Genomic DNA, 9,660 nt, shown 5'->3' on the forward strand with positions numbered 1-9,660 from the left:
TTTTCACAGGTTCTTCCCTCACCCAACTTTCCCAGTTCCAGTGCTTGCTACGTCCTTTCACAGGTTCTTCCCTCACCCAACTTTCCCAGTTCCAGTGCTTGCTACGTCCTCAGCAGTTGGCACTCAATAATAATACATCGTTGGTGCCGAGGCATGTTTGTGCCAACCGTGAGAATTCCCTGCCAAGGCTGAATCATGCAGAGCCTAGTCAAGCTATGTTGGATTGCTTTTTAGGAAAATTGCCCGGGGCGTGATTAGCGTTCTTTATCATCATAAACCATTCTCCTCTATGCTTTCGTTATAGTGCTTAGGAAACAAGAACTGAACAAGGCATTAGTTGCCCTGTCGTCCTGGTGGAAGATGTACGATTTTGGGCATTTGTCCATGAAGCCCACTTATTGTTCCCGCAGCAAGGCAGGTTTCAAAGGCATTGGTTGAAAAAATAAAAAGCCAGGCGACAGCAATGAGTCCAGTATTTAATACTTGGACAACACTTTTATGGATGCATGAGATAAAAAGGAGTGTAGCCATTTCCAGAAGCTCACAGAGCAGAAGACTTGACAGAAAGAGTCGAGACACCTCGTTAGCGATGCAGCCTCGACGCGGAGCTTGAAACTTAACTACTCAATCTGTAAAGCTCGTACACGGATTTTCTCTCTCTTCCTGTCTTAAAAATACCATCATATTTATCACGTCATTAAATCTGAATGTTCTTTTTTTTTAATGTGTTTTCACAACATCTGATACTGCCTCTGGTTGCCAAGAGACAAGGCAGCACCAGAGCCTGTGGGTCGGGTCCCGTGAGGGCTGAGAGCCGCGGCTCCAATGTGGCCTGAACCACCAGCCAAGTGTAGTTTGCTTTGCTTTTTCTTTTTTTTTTTAATGCCGTAGAACCTCTCTCTTTCTGCAGCTGCACAGATGGGTTGTTCTCTTTTATTCATAAGGGCTACACTAACTTTGATCCGGCTTTGCATGTGCGGCGCGTGTCGGATTGAGATGGAGGGAGAGTGGATAGGAGGGAAGGAAAGAGCGGCGCGGATGGAGGCGGAGTGGGACGTTTCTTTCTACTGGCCAGACACCCTAACATATCCCCGTGCCTCTTTTCTATGCCCCCTCAGTTCCTCTGGGCCCGGAGCGCTTTCTATTATGCATGAGTGTCATAACCAGTACAGTCAATCTGCTGGCCACAGACACAGAGCAGACCTGACAGCTGTATGGCGGGGGGGGGGGTCATTTGATATACAAAAAGGAAACACGTAATGTAGTAGGTTTCTTTTAACATAGTCATAGTTGCCATGCTAAGCCCTGCTCCCCTAGTTGCTCTTGTTGCACTGCTGTAGTTTTCCAATGTAGCACCACATTTACGCAGTAAACGATGTTAATAGTGGCAGATTTATTTTTTGTTAAAACAGTGGGCTTTTGATTTTAGACGGAGGTAGACGAAAACCTTTTTTTTGTTAATTTATACGCGTGAAAAGGCTTTGCGATTTAAATACAGAGCGGGACAAAGCTGTCAACCCGTTCCTGATTTGGAAACTTGAATAGAATTGAGCCATCACTAATGTTATTAGTAGCACCTGTGCTTCTCCTGCTATGACAAGCTAAGACGTGTGCGGCGAAAAAAAAAGGCATATCCGATGCTTGACAGCCCCCAGGAAGTTTGGTGAATGGTCAATTCATCTCAGGTACACAAGAGAGCGTGTAACAAATAAAGCATTGTCAAGCCAGAACGTATGACTTAATTTGTTTTAATTTAATGTCTATAATACAGCTTTAAACATTAAGTCTTGTTTCCGCCTCCATTGATTCAGTTTAAAAACACTAAGTGTTGCCCCGGTCATAAATCCTGTGCGTTTGCCTACCTGTGCTGTGGTGGGGCCTGAAGAGAGAAATGGTTTTCTTCTCTGCTCTCAGCCCAGGCCCATTTATTAAGGTGTGTTTATCATTCATAGTGACCCAGGTTAAGTGTCCTGAGAATTATATTTAAGGCTGCGGGTCCCAGTTGGCAATTAAGTACAATTCATTACAGCAGACACACAGGCCCTACAGGGGGAAATGCAAGAGCCAAGGCGAAACACTGTAGCAAGCAGGGGGAGAGGGAAACCGATCTGGGAGAGAGAGAAGGGGGAAATGTGAGATTGATATAAAACAGCAGGGATACGTGTGTAGGAGGGAACGGATGTGAGAAAAGAGGCCGATTGTTTGTGTAGAGGGGGTGCGTATCGAGGGGGGGGGGGGGGAGAGTGTTAAATATAACAAAAAAAATAAGACAGAGTCGGATCAGAAGGAAGAGCGGGGCTGTATTTACCAGAGCAGCCTCACCTGATGGTGTGGTCCGTCAGCGTTAGACCCTCCGCTCAGAGAGAATTTCATGCCTTTCATTTGTTGCATTTTGATGTTCGGCGTGTAAGATGTTCTGGTGTTTTCTTGCCCTGCAGTGCGGTGTGCCCCAATGCTGATGCTTTTTTAGATATATGCGACCCCTAGCTATGTAAGGGCGGACAGTTCAAAAGGCTCTTTTTAAGTTTAAAATACGAAACACACCTAAAGCACTTGAGCTACCTCGATTACTAATTTAGAGATGTATTGATTTGACTTCGGTACTGTGGTATAAACTTTGTTTCGTGTGTTGAAAGTAATAATCCAACTTTTTTATCTAGAAAGAAGGGTGGGGTGCTACTCTCTGTGGCTACATTACGTAACACAATTGTACAGATCCTACATTTTATTTGTATTTGCTGACTCACGCAGCCAGATTGGCTGGGCACTTTTAATCGTATTTGTCACATATTCTGAGTCTGGCGCCGTGCGTGTTGTTTATCAAACAGGCACAGCAGCCTGGAAGCGCACTTCCTGCCATCTGAGGTGCACTTTGCATGTTTAGTGGTTGGAGAGATTATAAATCTGAATATGTGAGGCTTCGGTGTTACGGCAAAATGCACTCAAAGAGGTCACAGCCGAAATCATCACTGTTGTAGCTGCATGCGCTTGTTCTGTATTGATGTACGGATTTGTAGATGAAGAGATTACATAAATGCTCCTCCCAGAAAAAGCCACAAGACGTTTAATAAAGGTTTCCAGATCTGTTGGAATGTACACTCAAGTTCTTAATTATGTACATTAGTCACTGCTGTTGATTCATGTGCGATTGGCAGCTGTGTTAAATATAACAGCCAATGTTAAACTTGATATTACCATCCAAGGTACTGGACAAGGAGTTGGCCTTGAAGTTGGTCTCGAAGACGCCCGAGGCGCAAAGTCCCCCAAAGACCATTCCCAATGCAGTCCCACATTCAACGTTCTACGAACGCCGCCGCGGGTGTGAGGAGCTATTCATTTCACTCAGAATGAAATCAATGACATCGAGCTCCCTTTGGAAGCCGTATTTCATTGTGTACGGAGCGCCTTATTGCACCAACCCAGCCCCAAAGTAAACAAAGCATTAAAATGAAGAAAAATCTTAATTCAATACAAGCCTTGTTCATGTATTCATTTCACAAACGTTTTCTGAATTATTTGAATGCCCCATTGATCTCATTGTGAACAGGCTTCAGTATATTCACAGAGCCCTTTTTTCAGAAGTGTTGTAAAACGCACTCCCTCTTCTTTTCAGATTCTTCAAAGGCCCTTTTGGGTGATTGTGAAAAGATCACTGCGTGCATTATTGTGAGACAGAATTATTTTTAACCAGTTCATGAATACGGCACTACTCATGAATGTTTGACTTTAAATACCTGTTTTTCCAAACCTGCCACCTCCTCAATCTCTCCCTTCCTTCTTTTGATTCTTTCTTCCTTCCGGCTTCTCATTGCCATAATTATTCATTCATTGGGCTTTCTCATTGCGTGCACGTTGGCTAAGAGTTGCTGTAATCAGGTTTTTGATGGAAGGCATTTTCCCCTGTAATCCAGCAGAGCGTATGCCAGGTTTCACTCCGGGTCTTTTCTTATGGGAGCAGAAGAGGCTGTGCCTCTGGAGGCTTAGCGTTCTTAATCTGAATAGCTTTTTGCCTTTTTTTTTCTGCTGCCACTGTTAACACTGCATGGCCCCTATACGAAATGACACACAAAGCAGATGGTGTTTGAGGTGCATACCAGAGCTTTATTTAGTTTTTACCTATAGGTTAATGCTCTGTGAGGTTATGATCAAAGCGTACTGCTGATATGTAATACAGCCTTAGTAGATGTTTCTTCTTTGTCATATGTAAGGAACAAAGTAGCTAACATGAGTGAGAGTCTACATCCATGCTCGCAGCTCTTTGAGGCTCTAGTTACTTTTGGCACAATGGTGCTTTGAGCTAAATGCTAACATCGGCGTGCTAAAACGCTCACATGTGACGATTAACAGGAATGCTGCTCACCATTTCAGTTTAGCGTGTTAGCATGCTAACATTTGCTAATTAGCGCTGAACACAAAGCACAGCTGAGGCGGATGGGAATGTCATTAGTTATGCAGCCATTTGGTCACAAAACAACAATAACTGGACAAATCTAGTAGTTGAGACAATTAAGGGGATCTGGAGAAGTAGTTGTTGAGTTTTATCAGTCCGTGTCAAAGAGGTGGGCCTGCTGATGCTAGCATAGCTTTTTTTTTTCCCCCTCATTGGCTTTTTCTTCTTCCTTGTTCAAGTTCTGACTGCTATTTTTAAACTTGAACTAAATCTCTTTCAGGCTGAAATTGCAAAAATAAAGCCACGCAGTGAATAAACAATGCCGTGCTTGCATATTACAGTCCACATATTGGAGACTGTCATTACTGATGGCACGTGTCAAATCATTAATACTGCTTTCCTGCCATGTGATTACTCTCAAAAGGCTGAGGTAGCAGAGGAAAAGCCAGCTAACAGGCGTCTGTGTTTTTGCTTTTTAAATGGAAACAAAGTAGCCGGTACAACATTAATGATGTCTCCAACTGTCACAAATGTCTCACGTTTCACTTTACCTTTTTTTTTGCAAAGTGTGGATAGCTACTCCTCCGAGCTATTATCCATGTTGTTGATGCTGCACTTCTGTTATTCGGCTCTCCAGGCTCCACCTGCCTGCTCTTGCTGCTACCACACATCACTTCAGCAAACTGATGAACTGCGGCAACCTCAGATTAACCTCCGACCCCGTCTTTCTTTTCTGCAATCCCAAACCGTCACTGGAGGTGAGTCATGCACTCACACGCTTGGCACATGGGAACTAGTGCGTGCACAGACACACACACACACACACACACACACACATCCCTAAGCGCTTACAGTGAAGTGAAGTTGCTCATTGACAGGGTTATAGAGAGGTTTACAATCCACCTGCCCTCCACTGTCAGACGGGCCCCGCTAAGTCTGAAGTTTAACAGACTCAGACAGTCTGAGCTCTTTGAGCAGATAGGAGAATATTTTAGGACATTAGAGGTGCAAGCAGCGTTAATTCTCTCCATGCAAAAATATAACTTTCAAGTTCTCATCCTTGAAACCATTCACTCATATGTAATAGTGTTTATTTGACTTTTTTTAATGTGGTCTTCGGTGTCTTGCTTAAAGACCCTTCAGCGGGGCAGATGCTTGCTTACCCCAGAGCTTCCACTTGTGTCCTAAACTTGAAGTGTAATCTCTTAATATCTTTTTGAAATGTTAGCAAAATCTACTTTCGGCCAAGAAGACCAGAAAGACTGGAGTAACTGGCTGTGACTGTGTGACAATACGCATACGCGATACATTTGACTCAAGTTTGAATATGAATAAACCTAATCTGAATAAAAAAACAGCGACTTTAAAGATCATGATCGTTACCCACGTCTCCTGTGAGAATGCAGATCAGCGAAGAATCGGTGTTGGCAGAAATGCAATCTGTGGTTTGTGTGTTAGCATAGATCATTAACTGCTTCCCCTAAGGGGATAAACAAAATAGCACATTGTTATTACTACACGCATAGCATTCAGATGAATGTATTCATTATTTGCTTCCTTGTATAAATTTAGACAATACCAGATTGTTTATTATTTCCTACGATATTTTTGGTCTCATTTAATCTTGACGCAGCCTTCTGATATTCTTGTTTAAATCATTATTCAAGGAAACAGATGCACTCTTTTAGCTGTGCTGATGAATAGGGAGACACGTTGTCTGCCGAGGCTTGTATTGCAAAAGTTTTGGCGGTGGACTTGAGCTTCTGATTCTCTATTTTTAGGGCAGACATCAGTTTCTAGGAGTTATTTAGCTGGGAGAGGAACAAACGCTGAAGTTGTTTCATGAGGCACTTCAGCAGCATAGCGGTGAATACTTGTAGAGCCACTGTAGGAAGCTCTCCCACTTCATTTATAGCATACAACACAGTCGCCTGAACAAAATGTCGGCATTGTACGTTTCTACAAACCACGTATATGTGTCGAATTTCAACGCTTCTTTCACACACGTGTTTATCAGCGATGAAAAATGATTGAGCCGAAGCCAAATGCTTGCAGAACTTAATCACTCTTAAGTCTAACTCTAAACTGTAAGGATGCTGTTTGATGGCTTTGAATGAAGTATCCACTTTTTACTTTTTATGTTTCACCTTTGCTGCTTTCATCTGAACCTTGAATCCGCTCCTTTGTAGCAGTTCAGTAGTTACAAGCCAACCCCTCTGCCAAATGAATGATAGGATAGACACCCTTTTTTTCCAGAATGAAAAAGTCGCATTCAGAGATGAGTAGATAACCTTCACATCACAAAGGTGATTCAGAACTTCAAAGCTGTGCGCTGAGTGTTGGGTTTCACACATGAGGCAGGCCTTTTCAGGCTCTAAGTAACCGATGTGAATTTACATTTTATTTGTTGACGCTGCCGCTTTACCTCTGGAGAACTCCAACGGTAAAATGCTGAAACAAATGCCTCAAGGACACACCGTGCATTAGTTAAACCGAGCCAAGATGCAATAAGCCAGGATATGAGATTAGAGCAACTTTATAATTGTCCCCCAAAATGAAATCAGGAGAGAGACTAAGGTCGACCCCGGTCTGCCCATTCAAATGTCACGTGCAATATATCTGGGATGCCAGTGACTGGATTTTAATAAAGCGTTGCTTGGCTGGAAAGGGTGATGACTGTCGTGGCTTCGTGGCATTTTACAAATTACACTGATTAGCAGTGGAGCAGCACAACAATTACACGATATCCACACGGACAGCATGCACAATATATTGGATGGTGTTGAACACTTTGTCACAAAAGGTTAAGGAGTTTGGTACACAAATTAGCATATCGATCAATATATCGCAATAATAAATATGCAATTAACTATGAATCACATATAAGCAAACGGTACATAACATATAAAAGAGATGATATATTGAATACTACAAACGGATTAGTCATGGATGGAAATTAATTTGCATTTTCTATTGCCAATTGTCTGGAAATTAAATAAAAATGTGCACTACATTTGGATGGAAACCTGACTTATGATTTAAAATAGAAGCTCGGGCCGTTTGCCCATCTTGTTGAGTCACTCAGTCTCTGACAAACCCCAAAACTGCGAAAAACAGAGCACCCAGTGCGAGCTGAAATATAGATGACAAATCTAGGAATAGCAGAAGACAAAGCGTCTAAAATAGAGTCCCCCCCCCCCCCCTCGGACCCTCTGCACAGCTGCAGCTCCAGCGAGACTCATTTCCGAGTGAGAGGTGATACAGCTAATTGTTTTCCACCAGCCTCGCGAGCGGCATTGACCAGCTCACAGTGTGTGTGTGTGTGTGTGTGTGTGTGTGTGTGTGTGTGTGTGTGTGGGGGGGGGGGGGGGGGGGGGGGGGGGCGTGACCGCTCGCCGGTGTCCAGGCATGTGTTAAAAGCTTCCACACGGCGCACAACACGCCCTGGACTCATTTCACACCCCTTTTCACGGTGAGGGTGCCCAGCCGTGTGTGTGTGTGTGTGCGAGTGTGTGTGTGCGCATGTGTGTTTGATATTTAGTTGTTTGTGTGAGTGTGTACATGCTCGCTCACATTGCTGTCAGTGTCTGCTTTTCTGTTTTCTCTCTGCGCGGACAGCACACATGTCCCCGTGCTTGCGAATTTGTGTTCAGGCGTTCAGGCTTGTCACCCTGGCAATAAAGGCAGCTTCGCCTCTCAGCGTGATTAGTGTCGCCCAGAAGTTCCCTCTTGCCACACTCAGTTGAATGAGAATGTTTGGTCACTCCAAGTCAGAGCTGGGGAAACAGAAGTCTTCTCATCACGGGCCTTTCTATACAGATCTGAAGTAATGCTGTATAGAAGAAAGAAAAAATACAACTTTGATTGATTGCTTCATATCTGACTTAGATCTTGGGTATAAATGACTTAACTAAATGTATTGTTTGTGTCTTTCGCCGCTTAAGATGAAGAGTTTGACAAGACAAACCGAGCAATTTGATAAAAGGGTATCGAGTATTTAGAATCATTGAGTCTTGCCCAATTAAACCTGCGTCGGGTCAAACCTTTAAGGGCTCGTCGCCATGTCAGGATCTTTTTAAAGGCCCTTCTGTGTGTGTTAAGTGAACACACGAGTCATGGGGGTTAATGTCATGGCTACATGGACACATCCTGTTAACCACCTGTCCATTTCAATAGAGAGAGAGAGCAGTGGCTCCACGGCGCAGTTTATTAGATGCCCGTGTGTTTTCTGGGGTTATAGTGCGGCGGGTGCGGCAGTGTTCATGTGCGTCTTATCTGTAAAATAAAGGAGTGTGTCACAGATAGGTAGAAGGGAAAACATGATCTAATCTAATCATATTGGTTTGCCTCCCCCGAACATAAAAGATGGCTTTATGGCTTTAGCAGCGCTATAACAGTTATTTTACGTGGGGAGTGCTTTTCTGGCACGTTCTAAACTGACATGCTGCAGAATGATGCGCATGGCATTCACCCAGGTTATTCCTGCTCGTGTATTTATACCAGCGCCGACACGGAAAACATGCTACACTAAAATAACGTGTATACGGTATGTGCAGAAATATGTGGCAACTTTGCAGAACCAATGAGTTTTATATTTGGGTTTGTGTTCTCAGGGTATTTATTACTAACAGTCTAAACGATTAAAAAAAAAGAAAAAGCAGTACTTTTAGGATAGTTATTTTAGGAGCCACCGAAAGCTTTGGAGTTGGAGGAATAAGCTTGTGATCTGTGTGACAGCAGTGTTTGGGGAAACCCTGCAAGACCTCATGCAGCCGAGGCCGGGCAGAAAAATTCTGGAGTGGATTTCGATGTTCTGCAGCGTCTGCAGAGACTTAGGTCGTCAGCTCGCGCGCAGTCACTTACCCTTCACAATTGCATCATGGTTAACAGGGTGACATCTCCTTGGCACCAGCCAGACGTGTCTTGTCTGCTCCGTGTGCTCTGCCCACCTGGCTTTGGCCTGTGCTCTTGTCTTTGAATCATACAAAATTAAATGGATTCTACTGTTATTACCTGAGCTCTTCTCTATGATGTGTGGTTGTGAGTCCCTAAATCAAAACGCCAACACTTCACCTTTAGGCCACCTTCTTACCTCTTCATCTTATGTGAAGTACTAAGCTCTTCCTTTTTTGTTCTCTGCTTACTCTTACTCTGTGAAAGTTATATAATGTGAAATTACAAGCTCTGTCACGAGGTTACTCCTTTGCCTTTTCCACTTCACTTTGCACAAAATGGCCTGTGACTTTCCCCTGCAGAGTTCAATAACCACT

Source organism: Pholis gunnellus (genome assembly GCF_910591455.1).
Source record: "Pholis gunnellus genome assembly, chromosome: 22".
In the NCBI taxonomy this organism is placed as follows: Eukaryota; Metazoa; Chordata; class Actinopteri; order Perciformes; family Pholidae; genus Pholis; species Pholis gunnellus.